This window comes from Aegilops tauschii, chromosome 1 (assembly GCF_002575655.3).
Source record: "Aegilops tauschii subsp. strangulata cultivar AL8/78 chromosome 1, Aet v6.0, whole genome shotgun sequence".
NCBI classification, from domain to species: domain Eukaryota; kingdom Viridiplantae; phylum Streptophyta; class Magnoliopsida; order Poales; family Poaceae; genus Aegilops; species Aegilops tauschii.
The window spans coordinates 12,010,603-12,029,892 of record NC_053035.3 but is presented as its reverse complement, the minus strand read 5'-3'; the positions used below and the strand labels follow the sequence as shown (position 1 = coordinate 12,029,892).

General features: G+C 42.6%; 1 pseudogene; it reads left to right on the top strand.

Moving 5' to 3' along the window:
* Positions 1-16,721: 16,721 nt before the first annotated feature.
* On the top strand, positions 16,722-18,838 carry LOC109742001 (DEAD-box ATP-dependent RNA helicase 41-like; annotated as a pseudogene).
* Positions 18,839-19,290: the final 452 nt, after the last annotated feature.

The following is a 19,290-nucleotide window of genomic DNA, read 5'->3' as shown; positions in this document are numbered from 1 at the left end:
AGATCACCACCAACGGTGTCCATCAGTCAACTATCTCCCAAGCATTGGTAGCTAGTCAGATCTTAAAAGACATATTGTATCTGTCGCTGCAGTAATCGTATTATGTACTGTTTAGTGTCCTGCAGTGTACTGTTTAGTGTCGAGAGCAGAGTCCTCGTCAATGGCAGAAGCATCTATCCACTCAGCCTGACCAGTGGCCATGGCACAGCTAGATGCCTAGATGAAGCGGGCTGTCGGAGAGCCACAACCCGATAGGTGATGGATACTTGGCAGAAGCGTCAATCAGTCACACAACCATTCAGCATGTACTTGTTGGAAGATATAGTACAAAGTTGTACTACAAGAGTGTCAATTAATTTGGATCAGAGGAGTAACATTGTTTACTTCTTATATATAAACACAAGTACTCTGAAGAAAGAAAAGGTACAAGCCATGTCAAGAAGAACACACAAAATTAAACTATACATAGTATAGCTTTTGAACAAACAGATGCTTATGAACAGACCCACTTCATTTATTCAACTCGTCACATATTTGGTGCTTCTTATCATCAGTGGTTCTGCAGCTTCCATGCAATTGTGGCCCAACCGAAGATAACTATGAAGGGCCAGACTGCCATGACCATTTGAGCAACAACCAAGCATGCTAACTTCCAATGTGCCAAGTAACTCATCCTAACGTAGAGCGGTTCTATAAGAATAGCCCATTTTACCAAGTATTCAAAATTTCCATATAGCACTACAAGAGGAACGAGCACACAGACTGCAATGGCTGTAGGAAAAGCAACGGGTGCTAGTACTATATACATGCCCAATGCAAACGCAACAGAAAAGCTTGTTACTGAACTTGCCATTAACAACACGGCTGCACCCAAGTTAAATTTGCGGATCCTCAAGTTAACAATAGAAGATCCAGAGAACATGAGACCAATCATAGCCATTGAGGAGCAAACGAAAGCTAATGCATTGGCCATCATGAACGCGTCAAAGGTAAATGTCCCAGCAAGTGTTGGTGTGCCTTTATTTTTATGATCATCCGCTACGAAACCTCCAGGAACAGCAAAAGTTGCACCAAAGGTCACAGTTGCTACTAAAACTGAACCAATGCCTAGCATTTGGCTTAAATCTTTCACCTTCTCTGCTTCTTTGACCGCGTCCTCTGGTTTAAGTGGACGATTATACATTTCATAAAACTCATTCCAGCGAAGACTAATATGTTTAACATCAATCATTGTGAGTGCCATGTGTATCTTCCGTTCATTGTTCTGAAAAAAGGGTATTATGAACACCATACGAAGATATTAGCCATGGATTATTTTTGTTAAGCTTGAAGTGCCCAAGCCTTGATAAATAGTAGTAACAAGGGTATATTACCTCAATATAATGCATCCCCGGTAGAACCAAGCTTCTGGATAAATCAACGGGAGTTTGTCCATTATTATTTGGTAAATTTAAGTGCACTTCCTTATTCCGGTATAGAGAACAAAACATTCGAAGCTTCCCAGCTTGGACAGCTAAATGCAATGCAGTGTTCCCATCATTGTCTTGCATATTCAGGATCCAAGCTAAAGATGGAGTTTGACAAACAAAGGATACTATGTTCAATCTTCTTTCCTCAACGGCAACATGAAGGAATGTCCGTCCTTGAGCAGTGCGCAATCGGGCACTATTAGGGCACTTTTCAAGAATAAATCTAATGGTAACTTCCGCACCAATGGAGGCAGCAATATGTATGGGAAATAGTCCATTGTTGTCTGCTTGATACACCGGTGCTGGGTTAGCTTGGAATAATTTCCTGAATCCAGTGGAAACCAAGAAAGATGAAGCCAAGTGAAGAGGCGTACTCCCATCTCTGTCCACGAGTGTGGTAAGGCTATTGTTCCACTTCAACAGATCTTCCGTGATCCCTGAAAATGAGATATTTTGTCCCTTAGTCGAAGCTATGTAAAGCAACATGACGGAAGGGGATTATGGATGAAAAAAGTATCAAACATTTGCCTCACTTTTTACATGACCTTACGGCTAGGTCTATTATCATTTTTCCGTACCATGAATGGGTTCTGCTATGAACTGATCACGGAACTTCAGGGGTGCCATTTACATATGGGGGTTAATGACATATTTCCATAAAATAACTTAAAATAGGTATACTGACACATTCCCATGCAGGTTCTCTTGAAAACATTAGATGTCTAGATAGTTTGAGTCTCACTGCTATTTCAACAAAAGGGAGAAAAAGTGTGAGAAAGTGTTGTGCCACACATCATGAAAAGTAAGTACATTGCCACAACAAAAAGAAGTGTATTCCCGCCAAAAAAAGGGGGTGTACAGAATTGATAGACGACCAATGGATATATGTTTAAGCTTGAAGAATTGTTACATCTAAACCCATGTTTAATCAGGTCCACTAATAAGTTTTAGAATAGAACTTTTGGTACCTGTGCCTCGAAGAATTGCAGCATGTAGCGCATTTCCCCCTTTTGGTCCGAAATATGAAAGATTCCCGTCGCTCTTCTCATGTAGTGTCCTTGCAATGATGTCCTTTTGCAGTGAAATTGCTAGGTACAATGGTGAAGTGCCTTCTTTAGGATAATTAGCCAAGTCAGAATCAGCTGCCAACAAACGCATGACAATATCGTTACTTCCAATCCGTACAGCATCATGCAAGGCCGTCTCCTTACGCATATTCTCCTGTCTCAATAGTTCATGCAGCCTCTTGTGACTTGTAGCAACTTCAATGAGACAAGAAAGCATCTTGGAATGGCCGGCTCTAGCAGCACAATGCAAGGGCGTGTCATCCTTATTATTTAGAGAAAATAATAGTGCTTGGTACCTCTTGACGATGATTCTAGCACACTCCAAAAACTCCAGGTTGTCCCCATGGCTAGCGACCACATGTAGCGCGGTATCCCCCTCGGCCGTGATGCCCTTGAGAAGCGGAGTTGCTGCTTGCAAATCAAGTTGATCAACGACATCTTCTACACCGCCAGAAGCATGCAGCACGGTCAGTCTCCTTCTGGTGCTCCTACTAGGGGTGTATCCCACTAACAAGTCAAGAAATGCCTGAGTAGGCATTATCATTGGTGCCACTTTTGCATCTTCCCTGTTGAAAAGGAAATTCAATGCACCGGCCGAGCCATAGCACACTGATGCCAGCAGCAGGGGGTTTATGGACTCCGGTGTTGTATCCCCACCCCTTCGTGAAGTCTTGCCGTCGATCACCTGTAACTGCTGGCCATCTGCATGTCTTACCGCCAGAGCATTTGGCGAGCTAGGAGGTGCAACGCTGGTGCTCGACGCCATCACCAAGATCAGGTCAACCTTTCCCCTGCACTTCCTGTATAAGTTAGTTAGTTTGACCCTCCAAGTATGGAGTAGTAGTACGAAGTGTAATAACTAGAGTCATATATAGACCAAGAGTAAGAAAGATACTATTAAGAAAATGCTTAAAAAAGATTGAGGCTTACTAGTCCCTCCGTTCCTAAATATAAGTCTTTTTATTCATTTCAAATGGACTACATCATACGGATGTATGTAGACATATTTTAGGGTGTAGATTCATTCATTTTGCTCCGTATGTAGTCATTGTTGTAATCTCTAGAAAGACTTATATTTGGGAACGGAGGGAGTACATTTTTTTCACGTGAGTTACGTTTTTTCTTAGCAGTAAACATAAACATTAACTAAGAGACAAATATAATATATATTGCTTAAAGGGTTTTTGTATATAATATATTTTTTAAAGTTATTCTAAGATAGAGCATTGGTGTTACTATGAAATAAATAAAATCAAATCAAGGAAACAATTAATCAAGCAAATACAGAAACTAAAACAATCATATAGGCAATGAACACAAGAAGGAAAAAGAACCATATTAGCCCATACTAGAAATCTGCATGCAAATTACATAGAATTTATATTATTCAACAATAAGCAAGAACAAACATATAGTGGTGTAACTTTCAAACAACAGTATGATTTGTGTGTATGTATACATCCATATTATACTCGGTGTTCAAATAACATAACAACAATGTTGGAGATTAACTGTCCTGGCCCGACGTCAAAGATGAATCTCATGTCAGTGCCTTGACTCCCCCCCCCCCCCCCCCCCTCTCTCTCTCTCTCTCTCTCTCTCACACACACACACACACACACACACAACTGAGCACACAGGGAAAAATGACTAATACACCTAAAAAATGACTGAATGCAAAGGAACAAATTGACTAAAATGAAAAAAATTCTGCAACTGACGAATAGCAAAGTGTACTTAATTATACTAATAAGTGACTAGTAAGATAGTATGACATCAAAAAGTAGTAAAAAGGATATAAAAAGGGATAAACCAAGAGACATTAGAAGTAAAAAAAAATACCAAATATAAGCTTGGACTAGGATCACTAATTAATCTATGTGCTTCTCACCACCTCCACGGCCTTGGAGCAATCGACTGGTTAGCTTGCCAGAAGCATCAGAGCGGTAGGTACTAGCTAGCCAGCAGACACCGCCTGCAGCACATATATATGCATAGAGAGAGTCGAGGCAAAGATGGAGGAGGGGTGGAGGGCCCTAGCAATGATGACAGTGAGACAACGAATAGGAAGCAGAGAAAGGATTAGTTCCTTCCAAACAATACCTGCTTTTCGACTGCCAGTGCACATCCATGACGGATTCGCCGAGACCGCCATGGATGTCTGAGTGAGTGGAAAGAAGGGCTCGGGGTTGATTTGGTGATGAAGGAGGAAGAACATTTGTGCGTATGGGAAGTTATTGAGCTAAACACTCTTAGAAGTTGTAAACATGCCAGCAGGTGGTTTCCGTTTTCTAAAAGAAGAACAAATAAATAAACTCAACTAGGGTTAGATGATACATATTGGAATTTGGAGAGAGTGTACTGCATTATTCGGCAGAGTCAACTGTATGTTTTGGACGGGGCATGATACATTCCTAACATAATGCATTTCATTTTAGGACGGAATTAGCTGCATTTTTTATCGAGCATACAAAATTTTGGAAATTCTATGCTTCAATTTGTTGCTGATTTTTACTACATTTATTTTTGTACAATAGCATTTCATTAAAAACGTGTATTTCATTCTTTTCTCCTCGTATTCTTTTGTAATTTTTTGTTGCACTTTACGATTGTTGTATAATATAGTTTTGATTTTGTTATCTACACCTCGCTAGGATATATGTGGTCTAATTTTTTCATCCAATAAACACCTTCATATTGTATATTGTCATGCTGGTAAGTATGATACCAATCGTGATGGTAACTATTATTGGATTGTCTGGAAAGTACATGACCACCATGGTGTTAACTAATATAATGCCCACACTTAAGCATCACTATGTTAGGTAACCACCATGGTGGTAATAATATTAAGGACCACACATAAGCATTACTATGTTCACAAATTCTATAGTAAATACCTCATACCTATATGGTGATAACCAATGCAATTATTATACCATTTTCATAATAAGTTATCGTGAAGCATGATATGTACATTGTCATTATGGTGTTATCTTGTGCTAAAAAGTCTAGCAAATATAGCATCAGCATGGTGGTAACTAATACTAACCAGTATGGTGACAACATCAACACTATATGCCGGTAAATTCTTTTCATAAAACCAGCTATACTGGCTAAAGTGTCTATGTTGTAACCCCACTATAAACACATACAACGACCATGAAGACTCCATGGTTGATGCATCTGGAATCGAAACTCTTTAACCTGTGTCTAGAAAGTATACAGAATTACAAACATTTGCTAAGAAAGTCCATACATTTACATGATTCTAATTGTTTGTAAAATAATATAAAAAATAAATGTGTTCTAAAAATATAATGTTCCAATAACGTTCATGTTCTAACCTTATATTCATCACGCAAGAATTACCATAGCATTCAAAGCCAACCTAAAATGTTTGAACTCCAAGAAACACTTCCTTCATCATTTGCATTTGAGATTTGGATAACAACTTGATTTCATGCAATTATACTTCCTTTTTAACGTTTGCACGTGAAATTCAGACAACTTCAAACGTTCATGTTCCAGCTTGTTATGTACTCCCTCTGTCCCAAAATAAGTGTCTCAACTTTAGCATAGCTTTGTACTAAAGTTAGTACAAAGTTGAGACACTTAAGTTGAGAAACTTATTTTGGGACGGAGAGAGTAATAATTTGTATTTTAAATACCAAGTTGAGGTGCTACCATAGTACCTTACAAAATATTTATCTAAAATGCTCCAACGTTTTTTTGCATGGAACATAGTCGATTATATTGTTCATATAAACATTAACTATTTTCCTCGATTCATTAAATTGCTCGTATTATTTGGGCATTAAATGAATTTCTAGCTATAAACTAGATATAATATCAAATTTAACAACATGTATCTAAATGGAAACACAATTCATATTTAAGTTCCTCCACAACTCTATACATCATATTAAAAATAAATATATAAATTCAAATGGATGTTAGGCTTATTTAATTACTATTTGGAATCTTCAGTTACACTTTTTTGTTAGAAACATATTAAATGCCACGTTTCATGTGCATGCAAATTTCACGAATATATAGATGTCAGTATTATGAAGATTTCTATACATTATTCATTTTTTGCTTGTACATATAAATTATATATGCTTTTTCCAAGACTATGTTCGTTTTACTACATTTTTTCTAAAAAAGAGAAATAAAAATGTCTTTATTGGGCTTGCCCCGGTTGTCTTACTGGACCATGATTCGGTCAATGGTAACATGTGTTGGTTTGTAATAACACGATGATTTCCCGAAATCATTAATTAAGAAGTGCTCCTTCCAAATTTCACTCCCGTCTCCCAAGGTTGCAACAAGTGGTGCCCTGCATGTGCGCCACTTGTCGCAACATAAGCATTTTCCATTTTTTGTAGATCCGTTAATTCAAAACGTTTTATCTCACCGTGCGTCCAAATCTCGAACCATTTTCACCGTTGGATTCCTCACGTCGAGGTCTTTAATACTAGCTTCCATGTTGATATGTGTTGACGACTTTTTTCATGAAAAAACCGGACAAAAAACCATGGTTGTGCCTCTCGCGGAAGGAATTTATTTTTTCCGTAGCAAAACCATGCCTCTCGCGGAAGGAAAAAGAAACACTTTTTTTTCATTTACGAGAGGCACAGCCATGCCTCTCGCGGAAGCAAAACTGTGCCTCTCGTGAAAGCAAAACCATGCCTCTCACAGAAGAAAAAAAATGTGTTTTTTCTGTTTCCTAGAGGCACGGCCATCCCTCTCACGGATGCAAAATCATGCCTCCCGCGAAAGTAAAACCGTGCCTCTCGTGGAAGAAAAAGATTGTGTTTTTTTCTGTTTCCGAGAGGCACGGCCATGCTTCAAATTTTTGTTATCGAAAAGCTAAGAAAGATCGGTGAAAAACCGAAGTGCTGACAGTAACCGGAAAAAACCTTCTAAAAAGCCAAAAATGCATGCACAAAAAATCCGGAGGGAGCATCCAGAGCGCGACACATGGCATGCTCTCAGCCCACCCGCAAGTGACCCTTGGGAGGCTGCGAGCGAGCGCTCCTCAACTAGTTGCTCCATTGATTTCCTAATTGCATTGTAAAAAGTATCATAGGCCAGGCCTTGTGACACCAAATAATAAATCAAAATACGGTCTGTTTTTTTAATTTCTATTAATTTTTCAAAGATGAGGTCTTTGTTTCTATCTTTTATACATGCATTGCAAATAGCTGCACTCTTTCCTGATGGCTTCGCGTCCTATGCCTAGCTAGTGTCGTATTCACATTTGGGTTTGTACTTTTATGTTTCTCTATCGTGTATTTCGAATTTGGATTTGAAACTTTTAGTAGCCTTTGACATATATTTTGCGAACATTAATAAAAGAAGAAGTTTTAGAAACACTAAATATGGTTTTTTAAACACGACAGCATGGAAGTATATAAGCGCGAGGAGCACTACTACTAGATATAGATGTAGATATAGTCTCGCGACAGAATAGCAGCGGTGATCGACCTAGTAAAGAGACAGATGAAGCTGAAACTCATGGGGAGGAATAGATATCGATCTCTCACCTCGAACTGACGCGGCCACTTTCCCCCGGATCAATCGAGCCGCCGGAGCTGGAACTCCGCTACAACCGGCCGGCCGGCCACCAAGCAAGCTGCTGCGCTGCGTCGGGTAATTGGAGCAGTTGGCCGAGGAGCAGGAGGCACTAGCATATTAGCTAACCGCCACTCACAGCACGTTTATATGCTTCTTGGAGAAGAGGGCGGAAGGTCTATGGCTCTCAGTCATGTGTCGTGGTTGCTTTCATCGGGTGTCTAAGCATCAAACCACGGGGTACCCCCATGGCGCACGTTCCTCCATGGCCGGAAAGAAAGTGTGTGTCTCTACTCTCTCGTACGTTTTTCTCTAGAAAGAAACCAAGGTTCGTTTCAACTCTCACGCAAAGCAATCAGCATGTATAGATGCCAAGTTGAAGCACTTGGTCTCCCGCTTTTGCGATTCTCTCAACCTAAATACTTCAAAGTGCAGTTGCGCTACTCGGGCGTCGCGAGCGCACGCAGTACATGACAAAAAACTCATTTTACAAAAATAGTAATTAACATTTTGTGTCATCATTACACTATGAAAAAAGAAAGTATCTGTTCGTGTTCTCATTGATGCTGCCTACTTTACACAAATCAGTCAAGAAAGGACATGTACGTGCATTTCATTGGGCTTAATAAAATTTTAAAAAGCCATAACTTTTGATTCAAGTATCGGAATTCAGATTCGTTTTCACCGTTGGGTTTCTCGCGACGAGCTCTTCAAAAGTAGATCGCATATGGATATGTTTCGACAAACTTTCTGTTTTGAGCAACTTTGCGTGCTAAAAAGGCAACTTTAGTGCTATAGAAAAGCAACTTCTTCTTAACTTACCTACTATGATTGCCTATCAACGAGAAGTCATTATAAGCTGCCTCACATGACTATCTTGTTCACTAAATTCACATATAAGTTGTCCCCAAATGCTTATTAGTGCTGCTGTAATATTTGGAGACGTCGAGCGCACCATCCCAAGCCATTCGATTTGGCACAAATCGTGCGCAGGTGTTTTCCTCTCTAGTGTGGTGACCGAAGTTATGGTGAGGCCCCACCCAACCTTTTTCAGGTGTCATCGTTGCCTACAATCAACGATACTGTTGCCTAAAACCATGTATCCAGTTGCCCACAATCAACCATACAGTTGTCTAAAACCATGTATCCAGTTGCCCATGATCAACCATACAGTTGTTTAAATCCATGTATCCGGTTGCCGACAATCAACGATACTGTTGCCTAAAACCATGTATCCAGTTGCCAACAATCAACCATACAGTTCTCTAAAACCATGCATGTATCCAGTTGCCCACAATCAATCATACAATTGTCTAAAACCATGTATCTGGTTGCCAACAATCAACCATACAGTTGTCTAAAATCATGTATCCAATTGCCCAATCCTCATGAACAGAAACATTACCAAGACCATAACTTGGCTAATATGTAAAGATTTTAGATACCTTTCAAGTTTGTGTCATAGAGATGCGTCAACAATTTATCTCCTCTGGGTCGGATCCCTTGATACGATCGAAACTACTTGGCGGATTCTGCTCCTCTGATGCCTTGGGAGATGGGATCCAACTTGATGTCGGAGGGAGCAACGGATGCTGAGGGGCCTTGAGAACGTCGCCTCATTGTTCGGTTTGGAGGATTTTCAGACGTACAGACTTGTTCAAACAAATTAGGTGACCATCATTGGCTGGTTAAAGGTGTCTGGAGAGGCCGATCCTGAAATTTGGCGTGATTGAGTGTCCTTATGGTAGGAAATTTAGAGGTGAAGTTAGTTAATTGGTAGTCATGGTAACCAACTTAGAAGAATCCTCCGATGATAGTAGATGAAAAAAAAGGAGTTGCTTTCCTATAGCACTGAAGTTGCCTCTGTAGCACACAAAGTTGCTCGGAAAAAATGTTTATCGAAACCTACTCATATAGGATCTAGTTTTGAAGAACTCGTCAGGAGAAACCCAATAGTGAAAACGGATCTAAATTCCGACACTCGAATCAAAAGTTATGACTTCTTAAATTTTTTGAAACCATAAATAATTGCACGTGTTCTCTCGGCTGAGGTAACCTGACGATGTGAGACTGCATACTTTCCTTTTTTGGTAGGCTAAGATGACATGTCACATCATTTTCCTAATATGGAGGGTGCGCTCTGGACAACTAACGGGTGCCGCGGCGCTCTGTAGCCACGTCCTTCTCTCAAACCACCCGATGCCACATCTGTTTGTTGTCCTGTAAGTGAAAACGAAAAAATAAATCAAAACACTGTAAGTTTCCACTTTTGTTTTCTTAGCAACACCTCCAGAAGGAAAGGGTTCATTCACTAAAAGTTATCTAGTTGATGGGAAAAAAATCATGCGAAAACCAAATACAAAGAGCACGTAGCCCCTATCGGTTGTTGCAGCGAGTGTAACCACAAAGAAGTGTTTGAGTTTTCAAAAGTTGTTCACATATTCAAAAAAAACCTATTCGTTTTTTTGAAAAAAATCAGGAATTACAAAAACTGTCCTGTTTTCAAATTCGTTCACAATTGTGAAAAAATGATTTTTTTTAAGTATCCCATTTTCATAATTTGTTCAAAAATCAAGAAAATGTTCTTAATTTTTTCATGTTTTAAAAAAATGCTTACTTGTTTGAAAAATGTGCAGGAATTTGAGAAAATGTTTTTCCTTTCCAATTTTATTTGAATTTTTTAAAATTCTGATTTGTTTTGATTTGAACTTCGTTCTTTTTTTCAAAAACCTTAATTTATAAATTTTGCTAATTTCTAGAAATTGCATGGAATTTTGAAGAAAAAAACTGCATTTTTTAAAAATGACAATAATTTCAAATTTTGTTCATTTTTTAAAAAAATTGTTCACGTTTTGACAAACATTTTGTTAAATAGTTGTTCAAAATTTTGAAAAACGATCTGATTTCAAAAAGTGCTCGTTTTTCATGTTGATACAGTAATGGGGCTACATTACATCATTGTCCTTTTTTGCTACAGTTCATTTGCTAGAGTGCATCAGGGCAGGGTGCTACAATATATTGGGCCCGCATCGCTATAGTTCATTGGTCCATTTGCTAGTGTGCATCAGGTCAGGGTGTTACAGTACATTTGGCTGGGTCTCCCATTTGCATCATCAATGGGCCGGCCCAGCAGTGGCGGAGCTTGGAAAAAAAAGCTGGGCGGGCCAAGCTAAGGAAGAGCCCGAATTTTCGTAGGCATTAATCACTAGTCGGTCCCTTTTGTTCTAGTTCAATTTTCATACTAAGAGACTCATCTTCTACCTTATTATGCCTTGTTTCAATGATCTTCCTATACTAAGATGCAATTATCAAAAAATGTTACGGGTCAAGCACAAAGGAAAAATATATCTTTATCGTGTAATTCTACGTATGAATTGATAATAAAATGCATTAATGATGCTCAATTCATAACAAAAGCATGCTGCTCTAGATATAATTGGAAACTACCCAACGGCAACGTCATCAGGAGGTGAACATAGAGTTGAGCTCTACTCGGCGTCCGCACTCGACAGCGGACCGGCGAACCTAGTTGGTTGGTAGCACAGTGTACTACAGTGGTCAGAGGGCGCAAGGGACGGAGGCATCTGGGCGGCACAGTGGCAGCATCCTGACGGCCGGGGCCAGAACTGGCCGGTGTGGAGGCCGGAGCCTGGAAAGAAGGGCCGAAGGGAGGATGGCACCATGGTGAGGTCGCGATAAGGCGGGCAGAGCCGTGGAGCATGCAGCAGGAAGCGTGTGTTTAGCGACAAGGAGGCTATGCGATTTGTGCGGCTAGGGAAGGGCCAAAGGTGGGACTTGGGAGCCTGGAAGGAGATTGAGTGCTGGCTCTCTGACGCGAGATCTGAGCAGGAGATCCAAGGAGGAGAAGGAGAATCCCTAAAAAAGGAGCAGAAGGAGATGACCCCTTTGGCTGCAAACACTTCGACAGCTACAACACCAGCTATACCAAGGCATACACAGGGGAACAACATTATGTTGCTCCTTCCGCCTGTGGTTCCCCAAGCCCAAGCTCGAAGCAAGACCTGAAGCGTACAAAGACCATCTCGAAACAGGCTTTCGCCCCGCTTTATATATAAAGCGACAACCACAAATGTATATAGCCGAACGATACAAGATGGTGAGGTAGCCCTCTTATAAAACTGATCCTGAGATATCTGGCAAACGCACGCGACGATGATACCAGCTATTGCACCGCAAGCACTAAACACCCACACACTACAACTTAGCACACATAGAAAAAGCAGGGGAAATGAGTGACCGAGCAAAATATGGGCCTTAGGAAATGAAGAAATCTGTTGTTTTTTAGTTAATGAGGAAGGCAAGAAGCACAATCAGAAATTGTTATCAGATGGACGAATACGAAAAGGGCCCAACAAAATGACAAAGCCCAACTAGATACAACCGGGTCCAACAGAAAAGAAAAACAGAATCAGAGATGGACGAATAAGAAAGGCCCACCAGATAAAACCGGGCCCAACAGAAAAATCAATTATCAGAGCCAGGTTTCGATCCTGGGACCTGTGGGTTATGGGCCCACCACGCTTCCGCTGCGCCACTCTGATTTACCTGTCAATCATTTGACGCCGCTCTAGATAAATACAGCAGATCAGTTAGGAAGCAAAGCCCCCTGCATACAATCCAACCTTGTAAGGCAAATCTATCGTTAGAGGTAGTACGTTAGTCCCAATTGAGACAGGCAACGTACGGGAAGTTTCCAAGGAAAGAAAATCATTTTCTTCTCACCAACAAAAACTGTTTGTGAGTACAGTTGGTTACCAGTTTGGTCGAAGAAACAGGAAAAGGGAGTTTGCTGTGTTCAAAAAAAAAATTTAATGTCCCCCTGTTTTGTTCTACAATACAACTAATCAAGCTGCAAGAAATGCATTTCTACTCTATGGAATCTGAGAGAAGGCAATAATCACTGTCTCTCACACTAGCATCAAATGCATTCGAGTTCTTTCGCGAGAGCGCCACGCCACGCTTGTTCTTCAGTTAAAATCTCGACAGATGAACTCGATGAGACTCGTACTACGCAGAAGCGCCAGCCTTCCTCCTCTTAAGACAAAGGCCTTCTCCCACAAAAGCCTATTCTGCAGACTGCAGTGTCAAGGAGGAGGGGAGATGAAATTCAGTTTACTGCAGAAATGCAAGTAAACCTGAGCAGCTTTGTTGCAGTCTTACACACAATAAGTTTATATCTGGATCCAATCCATGGTTGTGACCTGCGTTGGCACGAGCAGAACGGATCACCTACAGTAATTGGTGGGAAGAATATTCATGAAAAACAGCAATAGTCACTCTGGACCTATCACAGGAAGCAGTAGAGCTAGTTGAGTAAGTGACATTTTTCCCTGATTGCCGAACCTGGTACAATGTTTTCGCAGCTCTTTTAACTGTCACTTGCAACTGTAAAAGGGCATCTTCCACGCGCATTCCTCGATCGAACCAGCTTAGCTTCCAGATTCACCTTCTTGGGGCTCTAAAACAAGCAGGAACATTAAGATCAATTGGAGAAATAAATATCTCTTGATGGTGCTACCAATACATTAGGATCAGTAAACCGGTTCAAGACGTTAGTTGGCCAACCTTAGCGTCTCTACGTGCTCGTTAATAGTAGTATGATCTAGTGAAGTAATATAAGCAGTTGTTTTCCAACCAATACATAAATCTAGTGATGCAAACACATTTTAAATTGACCTTAAGAAACAAGTGCATCTTCGGCCAAGAGCAGACAACAATGAAAGCTTTCTACTTTCACCGTTGCTGACAGTATGCTTTGCTATGTAACCGTTGCAAATGACACATATTTAACAATTGCAGATGATGTGCAGCGCCTAATGGGCGATACTCTGTAAATCTGTATAAATGATCAGATGGAGTCTGCTGAGCAGCCCCGGTCTCTCTACGTGCTCGCTATTACATTCCAGTCTGTTGATGATCAAACTCGTTGCTCCTTCTAAGTCCAGGTTGTAGTAGTTTTTCTCTGCCTGAGTATGACACTTTGTTCAGTCATGTTCAGTTTCATTTTTTCTTCAGAGTTCAGTTAAGTTCAGTTTACATTTGCTTGTTGCAAATAAAAGAACCTGATGCGTGCGTTGTTCATGTGGGGTGCGTCTAGTGGTTGACTGGGCCGTGAGCTAAATCGTGGGATGGCACGATAGAATTAGATCATGGCGTAGGATCCGGTCCAAAGTTGTTACTCTGTTTCAGGAGAATAAAAGAAAAAACGGAAAAGACGCTGAGATTAGCGCGTCGCGAAAAGAAAGAACGGACAATATATAAAGTTAGCGATGAATAAAAGCTACAAAGTACAAACACATTCAAAACTGAAATTAAGAAAGAAGTGCAGCTTCTGCTAAGAGCAGACATGTATGCATTCATCAGTTTCTACATTCATTGTTACTAACAGTGTGCTTTGCCATGTAACCGTAGCAATTCTCAGCAACACATATATAGCAGCCTACGCACCTGACCCCCGCGTCGCCCCCGCTCGGGCGACTCGGGAGGTTCCCCAACCCTAGCCGCCGTCGGGGCCGACTCCTCCTTACCTCACCCCATCGCCGCCGGGATGCACTCGGGGGCCGATGGCGATGGCGGGGATCCTCCTCTAGCGTCTCATGGGTGGTGCGGAGCCCTTGCGCGTGTGGAGGCGCAGCGGATCCGACGGCGACTGCGGTGACTGGCCCTGCCACGGGCGACGGCGACTGCGGCGCGTCGGGCAGCCCGGTCACGGGCGGCGGCGGCGACTTCTGCTGCGGCGGGGCGTCATCCGGCTTCGGATCGACAGCGGCGTGGAGGGCCTGGTGGGCTGCTTGGCGGCACCTCCGTTCAGATCTGTTCTGGCCGGTGCAGCTGGAGGTGGTGGTCATCTCCTCCATCGAAGGTGGTCGGCCTGAAGCTGGGTGATCGGATCCCGAGATCTGTCATCTAGTCCCTGCTGCGAGTCGGGGAGACATGGTTGCCGGTGAAAACCGAGCCAACGGCAGGCGATGGTGGCGTTCTGCGCCGTTACCTTGATGAAGGCATCGTCGAGTAACTACTGTCAACCCACTCGTGCTGCTCCGGAAGAAACCCTAGGATATGATGTTCCAAATCGGACGATGGCGGCACTACGGTGTCGTTTCTCTTTTGGGAGTATCGTTTGTGGAGCAGCACTAGAAGGCAGAGGCAGGAGGCGGAGCGGCTTCGTCTTGAACGGAGCTTCGGTGGACATGTCAAGTCATGCCTGGTCGACAGGTGCTACGCTTTGTCATGCCTAGTCGGCAGGCGCTACGCACGACAGATCTCCCAGAGTCTCCGTGTCGGGATGGACGAGCCCAGGACAGTGGCATCGTTGGGCGCGTGGTGGCGTCGACGGTTGGTCGGACTGACAAGAATGATGCGGATCTCTCTCCTGAAGATGGCACAGCGGTTCGATGATGATGTCGGCTTCTAAAACATGCGCATGTGGTGTATGCTTTAGGTCTGCCGCACCGGTTGTTGGTTCTGATATGTTATATGGATGGATGGCGCGGGTTGACATCGGTTATAGATATGGGGAGTGAGAGCACTCCGCAATATCAAGTTTGTAGGTTTGAGTGGTGGCTTGATGTATGCTTTTGTCAGACCTTCGTGAAATAATTAATAAAGATGGCCGTATGCATCAATTGATGCAGAGGCCGGGGGTTTAACCTCCTTTTCAAAAAAAAATATATAGTAGCCACAGAAGATATGCATAAAAAAAGCTTAGGGCGTGTTCGGTTCAAGTTGTGAACAGTAGCTACATTGCATACACATCTCAATCTAGTCTAGTTGAGCAAAAACAGCCCCAAATGCGTCATCTGCAAGTTGTTTGGTTGCCTGCATCTAGGGTCTCTACATTAGGTAATACGCAAGTGCACTTTATTTGGTTGCCTGCATTGGCCCAAGCGGCACATGAACACGGCGTTTGGTTGTATACGGCGTACATGGTGTGCTTGTTGGGGAACGTAGTAATTCAAAAGATTTCCTACGATCACGCAAGATCTGTCTAGGAGAAGCATAGCAACAAGCGGGGAGAGTGTGTCCACGTACCCTCGTAGACCGAAAGCGGAAGCGTTTAGTAACGCGGTTGATGTAGTCGAACGTCTTCACGATCCAACCGATCCAAGTACCGAACGTACGGCACCTCCGTGTTCTGCACACGTTCAACACGATGACGTCCCTCGAGCTCTTGATCTAGTTGAGGGAGTGTTCTTTCAAGAGGAACATGATGACGTGGTCCGAAACAAGGAGGATGATGACTTGGGTTATGTTGACCTGGACCCAAACGACGACGACGCACGGATTGATGGTGAGGCAGTTGTGAATCAAAGAGACATAATTATGCAGGTTTGCTAATCATGGGCAAGTCCAGCGGCGCCAGTTTCCTCAGTAAATTCAAAGGACTTACTCGGAGAGGACGAGCCCACAAGGTTCCCTCCCGACTACGCGAGGATGACACCTCACAGGGAGGTGGAGGGGTCGGGGGAGGAGACCCTAGAGGATGAGGGGGTGGGGGAGAGCCCCTGGAGGAGGAGGAGGTGGGGGGAGAGGCAGCCGGGGAAAAAAACTCAAGGCCGTGTCCGAAATAGGAGGGTCTTCTTCGATGCCCTCCTATACTAAGGCACCTTTTGAGTCTGAGGAGGAGGAGTATGTTCCTAATGGCGACGAGGAGGAGGGTGAGGAGGAGGAGGGTGAGGAGGAGGAGGCCGAGGAGGAGGGTGAGGAGGAGGGCGAGGAGGGTGGAGGGGAGGTTGACCCCGAGTTGTGGGGTGACTTGCCACCGGGTGCTCCGCAGAGGTGGCTGCGTGGTACTGCCGGAGTACCTACACCACCTTCTATCGAGGCGCACAAGTGGCTCATTGAATCTGCGGGGACAGAGTAAGTGCCTCTCAATCATATTTTCAACACATGACAACATTTTCTTATTGTACACATGGCAATCCTTTGATTCTTTTGCAGTAACTGGATCCTTCATGGAAAGGGCCGTAAACCGAACGGCCTTATCACTGTCCTGTTGAAGGAGTTTTGGCCAGGCCTATTCTGCCCGCGGCCAGACAGGGACCCGCAGCTGCGGGTTTTGGCCACGAGCTGGGCCCACTACGAGGCTTACAGCCACGCGGAGTACGGGACGGCCGCTAAGGCCGTGATCACCAAATTTTGGGTAAGTTCCCTTCTGAATCACTTGTCTTCAGTTTCGTTCATAGTTTATCATTGAATCACTCAACTCATGCCTTGTTTGCTTCTGGTTTATGCATGATTGGAGCAACTCTATAGAGTTCTTGACGAGCACAAGGCCAGAGCCGACGTGGTCTTGCTTGCGGCTGCGAAGAAGAAAGCTCGTCAGTTGCAGTACGAGGTGCGCTGGGTTGCCGTCTCGCAGTACTACATATTATATGTACACGCATTTTCTTTATGTCTATTTATTTCTATACATACTATAAATTTTTCATATACATCAAAAACATCTTATATGTACACGCATTTACCATATTGGGAATACATGACTAATATTTTGCTAAACAAAAAAATTTTGATGTCTACTTTTTTCATAAACATTGTACATTTTTTGTATACAGCAGTAACATTTTATATATACACGTCTAACATTTTCTAAATACATGCTTAAGATTTTTAAACATATGTTATTGATACCTCTTTTTCATATACATTGTACATTTTCGGTATACATCGGAAACATTTTAGATGATTGCCTTCTCTCTGCTCCACGTTTCAGTCAAGGAATCAAATCATCTTGTTCATGATATCTGTTACTCTTGCAGATCTACGTGTGAAGGAAAGATGCTTTGAACAAAGAGAAGCTCTTCCTGGGGAGCCTCGCTGCGTTATGTGTGGTCCATACGGCGAATATATATGTGATCAGACTGATGATGACATCTGCGGTGTGGAATGCAAGACTGCTCTTCTTGCTAGAATTGCTGCTGAAACAAAAATACCAGTAAAAGCACCAGCACGCATAAACGTTCCTTTTGGTGATGAGAGCTTCTGTGTCAGAGACAATAATTTTCCTGATATACCGAGTTTGCATGCCAGCCAGATTGCTTCACTGAGAAAAAAACTTGACATTTGTGTCAAGGGTGAGGCCGTTCCTGATCCAGTCATGTGTTTCTCTTCCTGTGACCTTCCTGAGAAGCTTGTGCACAGTCTTGAGGCGGCAGGAATCAGGATACACTATGCCTACTCCGGTGCAGATGCAAATGATCCCTGCATCAATGAGTAATAGAAGCTTACTTGTCTCTGCGGATACTGTCTCAGGGAAAACAACTTCTTTTCTAGTTCCTATAATTGCACATTGCCCACGGAGAGGGATGCAGCAACATACAAGCAAGCATGAGCCCTTGGCTATAGTCCTTGCTCCCACTAGAGAGCTATGCCTACAGGTGGAGGATCAAGCGGAAGTGCTTGGGAAGGATTTGCCATTTAAAACTGCTCTAGTTGTTTGTGGAGACCCCTTGGCTCAGCAAATATATAGAATTGAAAATTGTGTCGAGTTAATTGTTGGCACCCCGGGGAATTGATCTTCTGATGAAACACGATGTTGACCTTACAGACGTTTTTGTGTTTGTTCTGGATGAAGTGGACTGCTTGCTAGAGAGAGGATCCAGAGATCAGGCCATGCAGATCTTTCGGACGCTCTCATGTCCACAGGTTATGATGTTTTCAGCAACGGTACATTCAGATCTTTCGCACGCACCTTCTTGACCAGCATGCATACCAGAGAGGTGGTCAATTTTCTTAAGATGTCAACTGTATGTGCTACCGGTAATATGGCTTTGTTGTTTGATAATTAAGGTTAAAGTTTTGTAGGAAGACAGTCATGAAAGTGTATCGGAATTCGTAACTCCTGAAGTATATGGCAACTTCCTTACACAGCTTTACCAATGAGTCTAAAGGCGGTTCCTCAGGGCATGTTTCTGGAAACAATCAAGTCACGCAGAAAACGTAAACAAGCTACCTCATGTGCAATTGATTTCATAATGGTATGGTTCGCATTTTCCTTGGTTCACTTTTTCAATGTTACACTGATGGTTTTCGGGTTCTTGTTTGTTTCCTTTGTGATTCTGGATTATCTCAAAATATGCTATTTTAACCTGAAATTTATCCATTTGACTAGAAGTAATTGTTCTAATAAATGTTCATACTGAGTTTTCCTC